The following is an 18,102-nucleotide window of genomic DNA, read 5'->3' on the forward strand; positions in this document are numbered from 1 at the left end:
TTCTCCCCCTACACCATGGCTTCTCCCCTACACCATGGCTTCTCCCCCTTACACCATGGCTTCTCCCCCTACACCATGGCTTCTCCCCCTACACCATGGCTTCTCCCCTACACCATGGCTTCTCCCCCTCACCATGGCTTCTCCCCCTACACCATGGCTTCTCCCCCTACACCATGGCTTCTCCCCCTACACCATGGCTTCTCCCCTACACCATGGCTTCCCCCCCTCCCATGGCCCCCCTACACCATGGCTTCTCCCCCTACACCATGGCTTCTCCCCCTACACCATGGCTTCTCCCCCTACACCATGGCTTCTCCCCCTACACCATGGCTTCTCCCCCTACACCATGGCTTCTCCCCCTACACCATGGCTTCTCCCCTACACCATGGCCCCCCTACACCATGGCTTCTCCCCCTACACCATGGCTTCTCCCCCTACACCATGGCTTCTCCCCCTACACCATGGCTTCTCCCCCTACACCATGGCTTCTCCCCCTACACCATGGCTTTCCCACCATGGCTTCTCCCTTCTCCCCTACACCATGGCTTCTCCCCCTACACCATGGCTTCTCCCCACCATGGCTTCTCCCCCTACACCATGGCTTCTCCCCCTACACCATGGCTTCTCCCCCTACACCATGGCTTCTCCCCTACACCATGGCTTCTCCCCCCTACACCATGGCTTCTCCCCCTACACCATGGCTTCTCCCCCACCATGGCCTCCTCTACACCATGGCTTCTCCCTACACCATGGCTTCTCCATGGCTTCTCCCCCTACACCATGGCTTCTCCCCCCCATGGCTTCTCCCCTACACCATGGCTTCTCCCCCTACACCATGGCTTCTCCCACCATGGCTTCTCCCCCTACACCATGGCTTCTCCCCTACACCATGGCTTCTCCCCCTACACCATGGCTTCTCCCCCTACACCATGGCTTCTCCCTCTACCCATGGCTTCTCCCTACACCATGGCTTCTCCCCCTACACCATGGCTTCTCCCCTACCCATGGCTTCTCCCCCTACACCATGGCTTCTCCCCACCATACACCATGGCTTCTCCCCCTACACCATGGCTTCTCCCCTACACCATGGCTTCTCCCCCTACACCATGGCTTCTCCCCCATGGCTTCTCCCCTACACCCATGGCTTCTCCCCCTACACCATGGCTTTGATCCTCTGCTCTGTCTTTAATGTATGAAGAACCTATCTGGCTTTAACCAGGCAGGCAGGCATGCAGAATGAAAGCCCTGTATGTTGTTCACCCCACTCTCCTGTCCTCTATATTCATCCTCCTCTCCTGTCCTCTAGACGAGAAGTGGAGGGGAGTTCCCCCTGCTTGTTAACTTTTAATGCACACCATTTTCTTACTCATCATTTTCTTACTCATCTTTTTGCCCAACGGTCTTTCAGCCTACGTACTGTTGTGGCAACAGCAAGGTTCCCTATCTCTTCATAGCTGCCAGAGCCCTCCAACTGTCAGTAAGTAAATGAACCTACTATTAAATATTTATGTATTTTCTCTTCAAAAACATCAGAATACCTCTGTTTTGTGGGGGATTGCGACAGGAACTCTCGCTCACACACACACACACACACACACAGCCATTTCCAGTGAACCACTGAGATGTGAAAGGTGCCACGTGTCAGTTCTGTCCAGTTTCAAACAGGACGTCTTCATCAGTTCAGGTGGGATTCATCAGTTCAGGTGGAATACATGTGCGTGGCCTTAACGTGGCTTTCTTTGGCAAAATGACTATGAATTAACGGACTTGTTTTGTAAAATAATCAATTGTAAACACCATATTAAGGTGGGATGTTCATTGTATGACAAGAAAAAAAATAACAGGTCTATTTTGCTCAAGGAGATAGCACATTCTGTCTGTCCACGATTCATTGAGGGAACATGGCGGCTCTCAATCCCGATATAAAAAAAAACACTATTTGTCAATATATGATGTGTTGGCAGCTGCATAGGCTATTCTCGTTGAGTGTGGCAACACAATATTAACATTTAATCCACAAATCTCTGTCATCACCATTGTAATCTACGGGGAAGCCAAAATGTTCCCAAATTTGAGATTAATACAATGATGGAGGATCCTCCAAATCTTGTTTATCAGCCTAGTGTTTTTATTTTGTCATTTTTTATTTACATTTGATGAAATATACACATATACAGTGGGGCAAAAAAGTATTTAGTCAGCCACCAATTATGCAAGTTCTCCCACTTAAAAAGATGAGAGGCCTGTAATTTTCATCATAGGTACACTTCAAAATGAGAAAAAAAAATCCCGAAAATCACATTGTAGGATTTTTAATGAATTTATTTGCAAATTATGGTGGAAAATAAGTATTTGGTCACCTACAAACAAGAAAGATTTCTGGCTCTGACAGACCTGTAACTTCTTATTTAAGAGGATCCTCTGTCCTCCACTCGTTACCTGTATTAATGGCACCTGTTTGAACTTGTTATCAGTATAAAAGACACCTGTTCACAACCTCAAACAGTCACACTCCAAACTCCACTATGGCCAAGACCAAAGAAACAAAATTGTAGACCTGCACCAGGCTGGGAAGACTGAATCTGCAATAGGTAAGTAGCTTGGTTTGAAGAAATCAACTGTGGGAGCAATTATTAGGAAATGGAAGCCATACAAGACCACTGATAATCTCCCTCGATCTGGGGCTCCACGCAAGATCTTCACCCGTGGGGTCAAAATGATCACAAGAATGGTGAGCAAAAATCCCAGAACCACACGGGGGGACCTAGTGAATGACCTGCAGAGAGCTGGGACCAAAGTAACAAAGCCTACCATCAGTAACACACTACGCCGCCAGGGACTCAAATCCTGCAGTGCCAGACGTGTCCCCCTGCTTAAGCCAGTACATGTCCAGGCCCGTGTGAAGTTTGCTAGACAGCATTTGGATGATCCAGAAGAAGATTGGGAGAATGCCATATGATCAGACTTTTTGGTAAAAACTCAACTCGTCGTGTTTAGAGGACAAAGAATGCTGAGTTGCATCCAAAGAACTCCAAATCCAGACCTCCATGGGTTGATAAATTTGATTTCCATTGATAATTTTAGTGTGATTTTGTTGTCAGCACATTCAACTATGTAAAGAAAAAAATATTTAATAAGAATATTTCATTCATTCAGATCTAGGATGTGTTATTTTAGTATTCCCTTTATTTTTTTGAGCAGTGTATATATATATACAGTGCCTTGCGAAAGTATTCGGCCCCCTTGAACTTTGCGACCTTTTGACACATTTCAGGCTTCAAACATAAAGATATAAAACTGTATTTTTTTGTGAAGAATCAACAATAAGTGGGACACAATCATGAAGTGGAACGACATTTATTAGATATTTCAAACTTTTTTAACAAATCAAAAACTGAAAAATTGGGCGTGCAAAATTATTCAGCCCCCTTAAGTTAATACTTTGTAGCGCCACCTTTTGCTGCGATTACAGCTGTAAGTCGCTTGGGGTATGTCTATCAGTTTTGCACATCGAGAGACTGACATTTTTTCCCATTCCTCCTTGCAAAACAGCTCAAGCTCAGTGAGGTTGGATGGAGAGCATTTGTGAACAGCAGTTTTCAGTTCTTTCCACAGATTCTCGATTGGATTCAGGTCTGGACTTTGACTTGGCCATTGTAACACCTGGATATGTTTATTTTTGAACCATTCCATTGTAGATTTTGCTTTATGTTTTGGATCATTGTCTTGTTGGAAGACAAATCTCCGTCCCAGTCTCAGGTCTTTTGCAGACTCCATCAGGTTTTCTTCCAGAATGGTCCTGTATTTGGCTCCATCCATCTTCCCATCAATTTTAACCATCTTCCCTGTCCCTGCTGAAGAAAAGCAGGCCCAAACCATGATGCTGCCACCACCATGTTTGACAGTGGGGATGGTGTGTTCAGGGTGATGAGCTGTGTTGCTTTTACGCCAAACGTAACGTTTTGCATTGTTGCCAAAAAGTTCAATTTTGGTTTCATCTGACCAGAGCACCTTCTTCCACATGTTTGGTGTGTCTCCCAGGTGGCTTGTGGCAAACTTTAAACAACACTTTTTATGGATATCTTTAAGAAATGGCTTTCTTCTTGCCACTCTTCCATAAAGGCCATAAAGACTGATTGTGGTCCTATGGACAGAGTGTCCCACCTCAGCTGTAGATCTCTGCAGTTCATCCAGAGTGATCATGGGCCTCTTGGCTGCATCTCTGATCTGTCTTCTCCTTGTAGGAGCTGAAAGTTTAGAGGGACGGCCAGGTCTTGGTAGATTTGCAGTGGTCTGATACTCCTTCCATTTCAATATTATCGCTTGCACAGCTTGGGAAATCTTTTTGTATCCAAATCCGGCTTTAAACTTCTTCACAACAGTATCTCGGACCTGCCTGGTGTGTTCCTTGTTCTTCATGATGCTCTCTGCGCTTTTAACGGACCTCTGAGACCATCACAGTGCAGGTGCATTTATACGGAGACTTGATTACACACAGGTGGATTGTATTTATCATCATTAGTCATTTAGGTCAACATTGGATCATTCAGAGATCCTCACTGAACTTCTGGAGAGAGTTTGCTGCACTGAAAGTAAAGGGGCTGAATAATTTTGCACGCCCAATTTTTCAGTTTTTGATTTGTTAAAAAAGTTTGAAATATCCAATAAATGTCGTTCCACTTCATGATTGTGTCCCACTTGTTGTTTATTCTTCACAAAAAAATACAGTTTTATATCTTTATGTTTGAAGCCTGAAATGTGGCGAAAGGTCGCAAAGTTCAAGGGGGCCGAATACTTTCGCAAGGCACTGTATATACACATTCACAGTTGAAGTCAGATGTTTACATACACCTTAGCCAAATACATTTAAACTCAGTTTTTACCATTCCTGACATTTAATCCTAGTAAAATTCCCTGTTTTAGGTCAGTGAGAATCACCAGTTTATTTTAAGAATGTGAAATGTCAGAATAATAGCAGAGAGAATGATTTATTTCAGCTTTTACTTCTTTCATCACATTCCCAGTGGGTCAGACGTTTACATACACCCAATTACCATTTAGTAGCATTGCCTTTAAATTGTTTAACTTGGGTCAAACGTTTTGGGTAGCCTTCCACAAGCTTCCCACAATAAGTTGAGTGAATTTTGGCCCATTCCTCCTGACAGAGCTGGTTTAACCGAGTCAGGTTTTAGGCCTCCTTGCTCGCACACGCCTTTTCAGTTCTGCCCACACATTTTCTTTAGGATTGAGGTCAGGGCTTTGTGTTGGCCACTCCAATACCTTGAATTTGTTGTCCTTAAGCCATTTTGCCACAACTTTGGAAATATGCTTGGGGTCATTGTCCATTTGGAAGACCCATTTGCGACCAAGCATTAACTTCCGTACTGACTTCTTGAGATGTGTGTGTCTGTAGATCTCCAGGTGTGTCTGTAGATCTCCGTTCTTGAGACAAACGCCATACGTTGCTGCTACAATTGTTTTTTTATCCTGCTGCTCAGCCACTTATGCCTGATTTTATGCATAACTACCTCATATATCACTGATATAATTATTGATATTGTTCTTAATATAATATACAGTATCCATTTCTGACATTGCTACTATGCAAGTATCCATTTGGCTGTACCGTTTACACCTTCCGTTTACACCTTCTGAGACCCATCCACTTAGCAATATGTGGCTGGGGGTTATAGTATTTCTTTCACATGACCCATCAATTTAGGCAAGTGTGTCTGGGTAAGCATCATCTAATATTCATATCTGGACACTTTCTGTTTACCTGGAATTTGTCCTTATTGTAGGCTACTACTTTCACCACTTTTAGTCTTAATCTTTACAACACTACTCACTGTTTAGCACATGACCTCACATGTGAATCCTTGAAGAGATGGGTGGGGCTGACTTAAGAGGGTGTGAACAATGCTGAATGGGTGTAGACAAAGGGGAGCTCTCCAGTAGGTACCAACCTATTCAAAGGCCATTTTCTCAAAAGTGAGATTATCTTTCAAAGCAGAAATACTTGCCCATTGTTCCTCAAATGCAGTGTATTTATATACCATTTTGTAGCTCTGTGTCTCTGCTTTTATCCAGTGTTAAAAAACCTATTTCAAATTTTGCTACTTAAGACCGAATCAAGGCGGTTGGTCACAAATGTGGGTGAATATTATAGTTGAAAACCCTACATACAGAGAACAGTTTTTGAGAGCTACGTTACACCCCTTATATTGAGGTGTCACACTGACCGCGGCTGTTTACTTGTGGGGCACCAGCGCATTGGTTCAACACATGGGCAAAATGTGGCAATAAGTTGGAAGCAACGTGGCAATATAAGTTGGAAACTATTCCCCTACAATTGTTTTTGCTACTGTTAAGGAGAGATGTCCAGTCCCATATGGGCTACTACACAATTGCTAAAAAATATATTTACATGTATTTGGTCCCCCCTTTGCTGCTATAACAGCCTCCACTCTTCCGAGAAGCCTTTCCACTAGATGTTGGAACATTGCTGCGGGGACTTGTTTCCAGTCAGCCACAAGAGCATTAGTCAGGACGTGCACTGATGTTGGGAGATTAGGCCTTGCTTGCAGTCAGCGTTCCAATTCAGGGCTCTGTGTGGGATGCATGTCCACTGCTCCAGAGTCCAATGGTGGCGAGGTTTGCACCACTCCAGCCGACGCTTGGCATTGCACATGGTGATCTTAGGCTTGTGTGCTGGGCCATGGAAACCCATTTTATGAATCTCCCAATGAGCAGTTCTTGGGCTGACGATGCTTCCAGAGGGAGTTTGGAACTCAGTAGTTAGTGTTGCTACCGAGGACAGACAATTGTTACGCGCTATGCACTTCAGCATTTGGCGGTCCCGCTCTGTGAGCTTGTGTGGCCTTACCACTTCGTGGCTGAGCCGTTATTGCTCCTAGACGTTTCCACGTCATAATAACAGCACTTACAGTTGACTGGGGAAGCTATAGCAGGGCAGAAATTTGACAAACTGACTTGTTGGAAAAAGTCACTGTGGCATATGATAGTACGTTTTTTGATTCTCTAAAAAACATATTGTTATTAATAACTGAATTCCATCTGGTTATTGGAACAGACAAACACGATTTGTACAACTACAATCCACACGCAACCAAGGCTCTCCAACATATAGGCCTACTCTCTGATTATAAACTTATTGATGCCTGACAAGCACATAATTCAAAAGCAAATGAGTACACTTTCTACTCAAACAGGCATAATACATTCTCCTGAATCAAATTTAGATTTTATAAAACTCTATTTTCTAAAATTAAGAAAATTAAAATTCGCTTGTCCGATCACAACGCCTACTACTGCCAACTACAAATTTCAGAATCTCCTAAAAAAGCCACAAGATGGTGTTTCAACATTTCATTACTAAAAAATCCAGTGATCAATTTGAAATGTAATTTAACGAATTAAAATTGATTGATAAAAATTCAGCCGATGACCCTCAGATTTGAAAGGGATGACACCAAAGGTTTTATTAAAATAATGCAACTACATTTGCACCTGGGTTGAATAAATCACAATTATATAAGATTATTGAATCAGGGGAATTACTATCAGAAAAAAGAATAATAATAATAATAATCAAATATAGTCACACTTCCATTAAGAACTGTACACTTCCATTAAGAATTGAAAATCCCACACCAAGCCAGATCAACTCCTTTTTAAAATAATGAAGAATTCATCTTTTCTCAAAAGAAGAAGCCGCCTTGCTGGGAGCCCACAACTCAAAAGATCATTGAATAGCATGAACAAAGGCAAATCACCTGGATGGGATGGTAATTCCTCCTGAGGTGTAGGAAAAAATGTGGAATCAATTAGGTCCACTATTATTGAAATGATTAACACAGCCGTTCAGCAAAGGTTCATTTGGAAGAGATGCGTCTTTGTTAAAAAACATGTATCCTCTTACCTCAAATGCTTCATCAGAAACAACAACTCCTTAGGCTTAGGTTTCATCTCTTTGATAGACTAGAATGGTCATATCTCTGGTCTGTCATGGAACATACGGGAATTAGCTCAAATGTCATTAATAAGATTAAAATGCTATATGCCAATCACTCAGACATAGTTATAACAGTCAATAATGTGCTCTGTTCCGTTCAGAATCACTAGAAGCAGCAGACAAGTAGGGATGGGCACGATTATTCGAATAACCAAACTGACATTGGTATTCGAATAGGCCTACTTGCGAAAACTATAATCTTAGGCCTATTTTAAACATGAAAAGTTTGTTTCAAATAAATAAAATGATTTACAGTGCCTTCAGAAAACATTCACACCCCTTGACTTTTTCCACATTTTGTTGTGTTACAGCCTGAATTGAAATGTATTTAATTTTGTCACTGGCCTACACACAATACCATGTAATTTCATAGTGGAATTATGTTTTTTGAAAATGTTACAAATGAATTACAATTGAAATACTAAAATGTCTTGAGTCAATAAGAATTCAATCCCTTAACAAGTCACATGATTTGCATGGACACACTCTGTGCGCAATAATAGTGTTCAAAATGATTTTTAAATGACTACCTCATCTCTGTAACCCACACAATTAATTATCTATAAGGTCCCTCAGTCGAGCAGTGAATTTCAAACACAGATTCAACCACAAGGACCAGGGAAGTTTTCCAATGCCTCACAAAGAATGACACCTATTGGTAGGGGTCAAAATAAAAAAAGCAGACATTGAATATCCCTTTGAGCATAGTGAAGTTATTAATTACACTTTAGATGGTGTATCAATACACCCAGTCATTACAAAGATACAGCCGTCCTTCCTAACTCAGTTAACGGAAAGGAAGAAACCCGTTCAGTAATTTACCCATGAGGCCAATAGTGGCTTTAAAACAGTTAAGAGTTTTATTTTTTATTTGACCTTTATTTAACCAGGTAGGCCAGTTCTCATTTCCAACTGTGACCTGGCCAAGATAAAACAAAGCAGTGTGATACAAACAACACAGAGTTACACATAAACAAACGTACAGTCAATAACAGTGTATGCAAATGTAGAAGAGTAGGGAGGTAGGCAATAAATATGCCCTAGAGGTGAAAATAATGACAATTTAGCATTAATACTGGAGTGATAGATGTGCAGATGATGATGTGAAAGTAGAGATACTGGGGTGCAAAAGAGCAAGTGGATAAGTAATAATATGGGGATGAGGTAGTTGGCTGGGTTATTTACAGATTGGCTGTGTAAAGGTACAGTGATCGGTAAGCTGCTCAGACAGCTGATGCTTAAAGTTACAGAGGAAGATAAAAGACTTCAGTTTCAGAGATTGTTGCCATTTGTTCCAGTCATTGGCAGCAGAGAACTGGAAGGAAAGGCAGCCAAAGTAAGTGTTGGCTTTGGGGATGACCAGTGCAATATACCTGATAAAGCGCGTGCTACGGGTGTGTGTTGCTATGGTGACCAGTAAGCTGAGATAAGCCGTGGCTTTACCTAGCAAAGACCTATGGATGACCTGGAGCCAGTGGGTTTGGCAACGGATATGTAGTGAGGGCCAGCCAACGAGATCATACAGGTCTCAGTGGTGGGTAGTATATGGGGTTTTGGTGATAAAACGGATGGCACTGATAGATTACAGCCAGTTTGCTGAGTAGAGTGTTGTAAATGACATCGCTGAAGTCAAGGATCGGTAGGATAGTCAGTTTTACGAGGGTATGTTTGTCCAGAGTAGTGATGCTGGGAGGATGGGAGGGTGCGGGCAGCAATCGGTTGAAGAGCCTGCATTTAGTTTTACTAGCATTTAAAAGCTGTTGGAGGCCACGGAAGGAGTGTTGTACGGCGTTGAAGCTCGTTTGGAGGTTTGTTAACACAGTGTCCAAAGAAGGGCCAGCATTCACAGACAGGTTACCCTCTACAGTGTGCATGGCACTGTGTAATTGCCTATTATTCTGTCCGAGAACAAAAAAAGTATCAGAATATGAGATAATAATAAATGGTCATTAAAAGATTAACCTGTGAAGTTTCACAGTTGCACTAATTCAAGTTAAAGTGGTTAAGGAAGAGGTGGAGAAGAAAGAAGGAACGGAAGAGGAGAGGTATAACTGTTAGGGAAGGTGTGTGAACGGTGAGTGGTTAGTCCTGGTCTGTCTCCAGGGGGTTTGTCGTCGTGACTGAGTTTAGACCAACAGCTGCTGCAGGTATAAAGCTATTTCAGCCTCATCCCTAAATCCCCCACAGAGAATACACAGCCTCAGGCTCTCATCCTCCGCAGGTACACACAGATATTACCAAGAGGTAGGTTTGTACACACAGATATTACCAAGATGTAATTTTGCACACACACTTATTACCAAGAGGTAGGTTTACACACACACTTATTACCAAGAGGTAGGTTTACACACACACTTATTTCCAAGAGGTAGGTTCACACACACACACACACACACACACACACACACACACACACACACACACACACACACACACACACACACACACCAAGAGGTAGGTTAATACACACACACACACTTATTACCAAGAGGTAGGTTTACACACACTTATACTAAGAGGTAGGCCTACACACACACGTATTACTAAGAGGTAGGCCTACACACACAAGTATTACCAAGAGGTAGGTTTACACACACACTTATTACCAAGAGGTAGGTTTACACACACACTTATTACCAAGAGGTAGGTTTACACACACACTTATTACCAAGAGGTAGGTTTACACACACACTTATTACCAAGAGGTAGGTTTACACACACACACGATGACCCATAAGATAAGATGAGAACGTTAAATGCCATGGAAAACTCCCAGTGGACTCTGTCACATCTCCCCTATGATATCTCCCATGGGGTGGTAGGGGGTGAGAGACAGATAGGCAGTTTAGAGAAGAGATGTTTCTGAGAGAGATGGCGAGGATGGAGGATAGGCTAGATAGATGATAAGGATGGGGCAGCAGCATCCTCCCTCTCCTCCTCTCCTCTCCAGGTTCCTAGTCTGGGGCAGAACAGCTGCAGAGAGAAAGAACATATACACCACATCCACATTTCCCTTCAGATAAATAAATGAAAATGTACTGCAGTTTATATTTAGATAGGTATAAAAAGTTCCCTGTGAGACTTCTGGTGAAGCACGTTGTCACGTCCGTCATAACGAGGAGACCAAGGCGCAGCGTGATATGAATACATTCTTCTTTATTAAACGAAGAACACTAAACAAACTAACAAAACGAACGTGAAGCTGTAACACGAGTGCTGACATGCAACTACACATAGACAATAACCCACAAAACCAAAATGGAAAATCGCAACCTAAATAGGATCCCCAATCAGAGACAACAATAAACAGCTGTCTCTGATTGGGAACCAATTCAGGCCACCATAGACCTACATATAGCTAGACATATCCAAAACCCCATAGATATATAAAAAAAACCTAGACAAGACAAAAACACACATACCACCCTCGTCACACCCTGACCTAACCAAAATAATAAAGAAAACAAAGATAACTAACGTCAGGGCGTGACACATGTACAGTAAACACACACATCCGAAAATAACTTGACAGACTACTGTAGACTACTAGACTACATGCTAGCATTTCTAATGAGTGCAATCCATGGAATACCAAGAGATACTTAGGATCGGTCCCAAATGGCACCCTATTCCCCGCGCTACTTCGGTCAAAAAATTACTTTGGCCCTGGTCAAAAATAGTGCACTATTTTTGCACTAGTTTATGGATCAAAAAGGGGTTTAGGTGGTGGGCGTGGCAGGGAGGTGGCAGTGGGCGTGGCAGGGGAGGTGGCAATGGGCGAGGTTGGACTGTTTAAAAATATATTTATTTATTTAGAGGCCCCCAATCTAGGAGGTGTAGAGACATTTTTTAAATATTTAAGCCAATTTAAGAGCTCAGAGAAAATGTTTCAGTTTTAAAGCAAATTTCCTGCAATTCTATGCATTTTTCCATGGCTAATGCGGTGTTCTTTTACTCAAACAGAATAACAAATTCAATACTGCTAAATTAACTGTTTTGGGAATTTTCAATTCTCCCTGACAGTCCAGCTCTTATTTTGGTAATTGGGAGTTCTCAAAGAATATATTATTTAAAAAAATATATAGGTACGTTATATTTTTTGAATACTTTATATCTGGTTTTATTTTTTAAAGTTAACACTGAATTTGTTTTTCCATCCCGGAAATGTATAAAACCTTTAAAACCTTTATTTTTATATATACTAAGGCCGCCCAAGGATTTTAATGGCAGAAAAATCCCTGTAGGGTGCCATTTGGAATGCAGTCTTAATGAGTTCTTCATATGAGGTTCTTCACATACATTAGGTCTCTATAAAGTAGGAACCATGTCATAAATTCTGTTAATGTATAGTTACAAGATCCAGTCTGACTTACAGTGACTTACAAGTCACTACGGCAGATGTAAAAACAGGGTATTCATGGACATGTAAAATCAGTTTACACTCAATGGGAGAATTTAGCAGACCCCTAGCACCCATAGTACTGCGTCACACAGAGGAGACAGAGATTGAGTCTATAGGTCCTACTACTAAATGTTCCAAGATGATTGGGCAGCAAATCTAAACGCACTCTTACCAGACTTCTTGTGTTTGGGACATTATATAAAATTCAGTTCAGCCCTCCTTGTCATGGACAAGTACTTAATTTACAGATTTGTGACACTTGGCCGGTTCCTGTGTGGTCTAATGGCTGTAATCTGTGGGATTACGGGGCACTGGGGGCAGACACAGTCTGAGACAGAAGATTATGGGGCAGACCACTCAAACTGAGATAGGGGTATAGGCAAGTGGTGACAGGTCTCTGTCTCTCCTTCTCTCACCCTGTTGCTGCTATTCATCACTCCCCACTCCCCCATCTCACTCTTCCTCTCTTCACTTAACAGCCTCTTTTACCCAGCTACGTTCAGCCATGCCAAATGAACAAGAAGACTGTGTGTGTTTAGAAGTCACTGATCTGAATAACAAGAGTACAGTTTTAAGATTCTTTATCTCTCCTATTTTCTTTAGCTAAATCACAGGGCCATATTTGTGCGAACTTGAACTGGAAGCCCCCACCTCCGCCCCATCCCACCCTGCAGTTGGACTCACTCATCCTTGACTGGCTCCAAATTGCATTATGAATTGCTTTTCTGACAAATCCCTCAAGAGGACACTGGATAAAATCCCACGAATGTGGATTTCTTTCTATCTCAAAGAAGTGTCTTAGCAGGTTTGGCCACTTTGTCCAGCTATAGTATAGAAACGAGGCCACCTGAAACGTATCACACATATCAAACCAAAACGTTTGGCCGCTAACCTTTTTACGCATTTTCTTTATATCTGAAAGGTATTGCCGGTAACAAAGCCTGTACTTTTATTTCCACCACCTGAGGTAGTCATGAATGCCTAATTTGTTTTAAAAAACACCAATGCCTCAGTATAAACGTCCGCTTTCTTCTTACCGGCTTTGGCACGCATTAAATCATGAACATTGTAATGTTGAACTTGTCCTTGTCATTATTTTTTTATTTAACCTTTATTTAACCAGGTGGGTCAGTTGAGAACAAGTTCTCATTTACAACTGCGACCTGGCCAAGATAAAGTAAAGCAGTACGACAAAAACAGCAACACAGAGTTATACATAAACAAACAGTTAATGACACAAAATAAAAGAAAGATAGATTATTCTATGTACAGTGTTTGCAAATGTAGAAGAGTAGGGAGGTAGGCAATAAATAGGCCTTAGAGGCGAAAATTAGTACAATTTAGCATTAATACTGGAGTGATTGATGTGCAGATGATGATGTGCAAGTAGAGATACTGGGTGCAAAAGAGCAAGAGGTTAAGTAATAATATGGGGATGAGGTAGTTGGGTGTGCTATGTACAGATTGGCTGTGTACAGGTACAGTGATCGGTAAGCTGCTCAGACAGCTGATGCTTAAAATTAGAGAGGGAGATAAAAGACTCCAGCTTCAGAGATTGTTGCCATTTGTTCCAGTCATTGGCAGCAGAAAACAGGAAGGAAAGGCGGCCAAATGAGGTGTTGGCTTTGGGGATGACCAGTGAGATATACCTGTTGGAGCGCGTGCTACGCGTGGGTGTTGCTATGGTGACCAGTGAGCTGAGATAAGACGGGGCTTTTACCTAGCAAAGACTTATAGATGACCTGGAGGCAGTGGGTTTGGCGACGGATATGTAGTGAGGGCCAGCCAACGAGAGCATACAGGTCGCAGTGGTGGTCAGTATAGGGGACTTGTGATAAAACAGATGGCACTGATAGACTACATCCAGTTTGCTATTTTGAAAATGACATCGCCAAAGTCAGGGATCGGTAGGATAGTCAGTTTTACGAGGGTATGTTTGGTGGCATGAGTGAAGGAGGCTTTGTTGCGAAATAGGAAGCCGATTCTAGATTTAATTTTGGATTGGAGATGATTAATGTGAGTCTGGAAGGAGAGTTTACAGTCTAACCAGACACCTAGGTATTTATAATTGTCCACATATTCTAGGTCAGAACCGTCCAGAGTAGTGATGTTAGTCAGGCGGGAAGGTGCGGACAGCAATCGGTTGAAGAGCCTGCATTTAGTTTTACTAGGATTTAAAATGCCTCCGAGGCCACGGAAGGAATGTTGTATGGTGTTGAAGCTTGTTTGGAGGTTTGTTAGCACAGTGTCCAAAGAAGGGCCAGATGTACACAGAATGGTGTTGTCTGCATAGAGGTGGATCAGAGAATCACCACCAGCAAGAGTGACATCATTGATATATACAGAGAAAAGAGTCGGAATGAAAATTGAACCCTGTGGCACCCCCATTGAGACTGCCAGAGGTCCGGACAACAGGCCCTCCGATTTGACACACTGAACTCTATCAGATAAGTAGTTGGTGAACCAGGCCAGGCAGTCATTTGAGAAACCAAGGCTGTTGAGTCTGCCGATAAGAATGCGGTGATTGACAGACTCGAAAGCCTTGGCCAGGTCGAAGACGGCTCCACAGTACTATCTTTTATCAATGGCGGTTATGATATCGTTTAGGACCTTGAGCGTGGCTGAGGAGCACCCATGACCAACTCCGAAACCAAATTGCATAGTGGAGAAGGTACAGTGGGTTTTGAAATGGTCGGTGACCTGTTTATTAACTTGGCTTTCGGAGATTTTAGAAAAAGGAAGGGCAGGATGGATATAGGTCTATAACAGATTGGGTATAGAGCGTCTCCCCCTTTGAAGAGGGGGATGACCATGGCAGCTTTCTAATCTTTGGGGATCTCAGACGATACAAATGAGAGGTTGAATAGGCTAGTAATAGGGGTTGCAACAATGTCGGGGGATGATCCAGATTGTCTAGATCAGTTGATTTGTAGGGATCCAGATTTTGCAGCTCTTACAGAACATCAGCTGTCTGGATTTGGGTGAAGGTGAAGCAGAGGGGGGGGGCAAGATGCTGCAGTGGGTGCTGAGCTGTTGGCCGGGTAGGGGTAGCCAGGTGGAAAGCATGGCCAGCCGTGGAAAAATGCTTATTGAAATGATCGATTATCGTAGATTTATCGGTGGTGACAGTGTTTCCTACCCTCAGTGCAGTGGGCAGCTGGGAGGAGGTGCTCTTATTCTTCATGGACTTTACACTGTCCCAGAACGTTTTGGAATTAGTGCTACAGGAAGCAAATTTCTGTTTGAAAAAACCAGCCTTAGCTTTCCTAACTGACTGAGTATATTGGTTCCTGACTTCCCTGAAAAGTTGCATATCGCGGGGACTATCGATGCGAATGCAGAACGTCACAGGATGTTTTGTGCTGGTCAAGGGCAGTCAAGTCTGGGGTGAACCAAGGGCTATATCTGATCTTAGTTCTACATGTTTTTTAATTGGGCTTGCTTAATTAAGATCGAGAGGAAAGCATTTTGAAGAGAAACCAGGCATCCTCTACTGACGGAATGAGGTCAATATCCTTCCAGGAAACCTGGGCCAGGTCGATTAGGAAATCTTGCTCGCTGAAGTGTTTTAGGGAGCGTTTGACAATGATGAGGGGTGGTTGTTTGACCATGGACCCATTACGCACGCTGGCAATGAGGCAGTATCAACACATAAATGGCATGACAACGCAAGAGCCTGGTCCAAATAGCAACGTTACCTACACTATTTTTTGCACCAAAAACACATCTGTTGAAAAACATTTTTAAGATAGGCTATGTCAATCTAACAAGCCAGGCCACTAAAAGCAACTTTCTAGACAATGTTTTGGTTCGTTGGTAGCAAGCTATCTATTTTTTCAACTGTATAAAAAAAACATTTACATAACTATTCAAACCCTTTACTCAGTACTTTGTTGAAGAACCTTTGGCAGTGATTATAGCTGAGTCTTCTTGGGTATGAAAATACAAGCTTGGCACACCTGTATTTGGGGAGTTTCTCCCATTCTTCTTTGCAGATCCTCTCAAGCTCTGTCAGGTTGGATCGGGACTTCGCTGCACAGCTATTTTCAGGTCTCTTCAGAGATGTTCGATCGGGTTCAAGTCCGGGCTCTGGCTGGGCCACTCAAGGACATTCAGAGACTTGTCCCGAAGCCACCCCTGGGTTGTCTTGGCTGTGTGCTAAAGGGTCAATGTCCTTTTGGGAGGTGAACGTTCACCCCAGTCAGAGGTCCTGAGCGCCCAGGAGCAGGTTTTCATCAAGGATCTCTCTGTACTTTGCTCCGTTCATCTTTCTCTCGATCCTGACTAGTCTCCCAGTCCCTGCCACAGAAAAACATCCCAACAGCATGATGCTGCCACCACCATGCTTCCACCGCCATGCTTCACCGTAGGGATGGTGCCAGGTTTCCTCCAGACGTGATGCTTGGCATTCAGAGCAAAGAGTTCAATCTTGGTTTAATCAAATCAGACAATCTTGTTTCTCATGGTCTGAGAGAGTCTTTACGTGCCTTTTGGCAAACTCCAAGCGGGCTGTCTTTTACTGAGGAGTGACTTCCGTCTGGCCACTCTGCCATAAAGGCCTGATTGGTGGAGTGCTGCAGAGATAGTTGTCCTTCTGGAAGGTTCTTCCAGAAGCTCTTTAGCTCTGTCAGAGTGACCATCGGGTTCTTGGTCACCTCCCTGACCAAGGCCCTTCTCCTTTGATTGCTCAGTTTGGCCGGGCGGCCAGCTCTAGGACGAGTCTTGGTGGTTCCAAACTTCTTCCATTTAAGAATTATGGAGGCCACTGTGTTTTTGGGGACCTTCAATAGAACCCTTCCCCCGAAGTCGATTGGTCGAAAGAACAGCTGTCTCTTGGTCAACCAAGATTATATTGTTTATGTTGGGGACAGGCCTTGTGTGGGTTATAATTTTATTGCTAGGTATTACTGCACTGTTTGAGCTGGAAACACAAGCATTTCGCTGCACCTGCAATAACATCTGCAAATCTTGATTTCATTTGATTTGGAAATGCGTGCGGGAAAGATGCCGTGGGGGAAAGATCCCGAATCTCCCCATTACCCCCAGGAAAATGTGCCTACATTCAGGCTATTGTTTATATGTTGAGGTAAAAATTGATGTATAATGCTTGTATGGATGTCAACCCCAATGTTCAGGTCAATGTCACCAATCAACTGCATTACAGTTAAAAACGACATTGACTACCACCCCCGACTTCTCTATGCTAGCTATGCTACCAGCTATACGAATGTGAGTTAGCATTTAGCAGTCACTTCATCTAAACCTGAAAAGGGACTACTTCTAAATGTTTTGCAGCAAAAAACAAATATATTCAAATCAGACTTTAGTAAACAGATTGTGGGCCTGTAACAGAACATCAATCATTTGATGAATATCAAGTTTGTTAGATCAGATTTGTTGAATATGCGCCAAATAAGCGTCCTTCTATCCCCCATGGTCTGTGTTTCATTGACCTCTTTACCACATCTATAGTATAGTGAGGTGGAAAATTACCCACCTACAGATGGGCTTGTTGAATATGTGCCAGGCAGCTTTTGAATGGTGCACCGCAACCATGTGACCAAATCCTCTGCACTTCACTCAGTAGAAATGCTTAGGATCATTGGTGTTCACAGACCCAAAGGCTCACAGCATAATAAGGAAGAAAAAACTATAATGAGTATGA

At 42.8% G+C, this 18,102-nt stretch overlaps 1 protein-coding gene across 1 annotated transcript in view; it reads right to left on the minus strand.

Moving 5' to 3' along the window:
* Positions 1 to 18,102, minus strand: part of LOC115142499 (testis-expressed protein 264 homolog) — a 79,104-nt gene that overhangs the window by 19,597 nt on the left and 41,405 nt on the right. The gene's annotated exons all lie outside the window — the stretch shown is intronic.

This window comes from Oncorhynchus nerka, linkage group LG2, assembly GCF_034236695.1.
Source record: "Oncorhynchus nerka isolate Pitt River linkage group LG2, Oner_Uvic_2.0, whole genome shotgun sequence".
In the NCBI taxonomy this organism is placed as follows: domain Eukaryota; kingdom Metazoa; phylum Chordata; class Actinopteri; order Salmoniformes; family Salmonidae; genus Oncorhynchus; species Oncorhynchus nerka.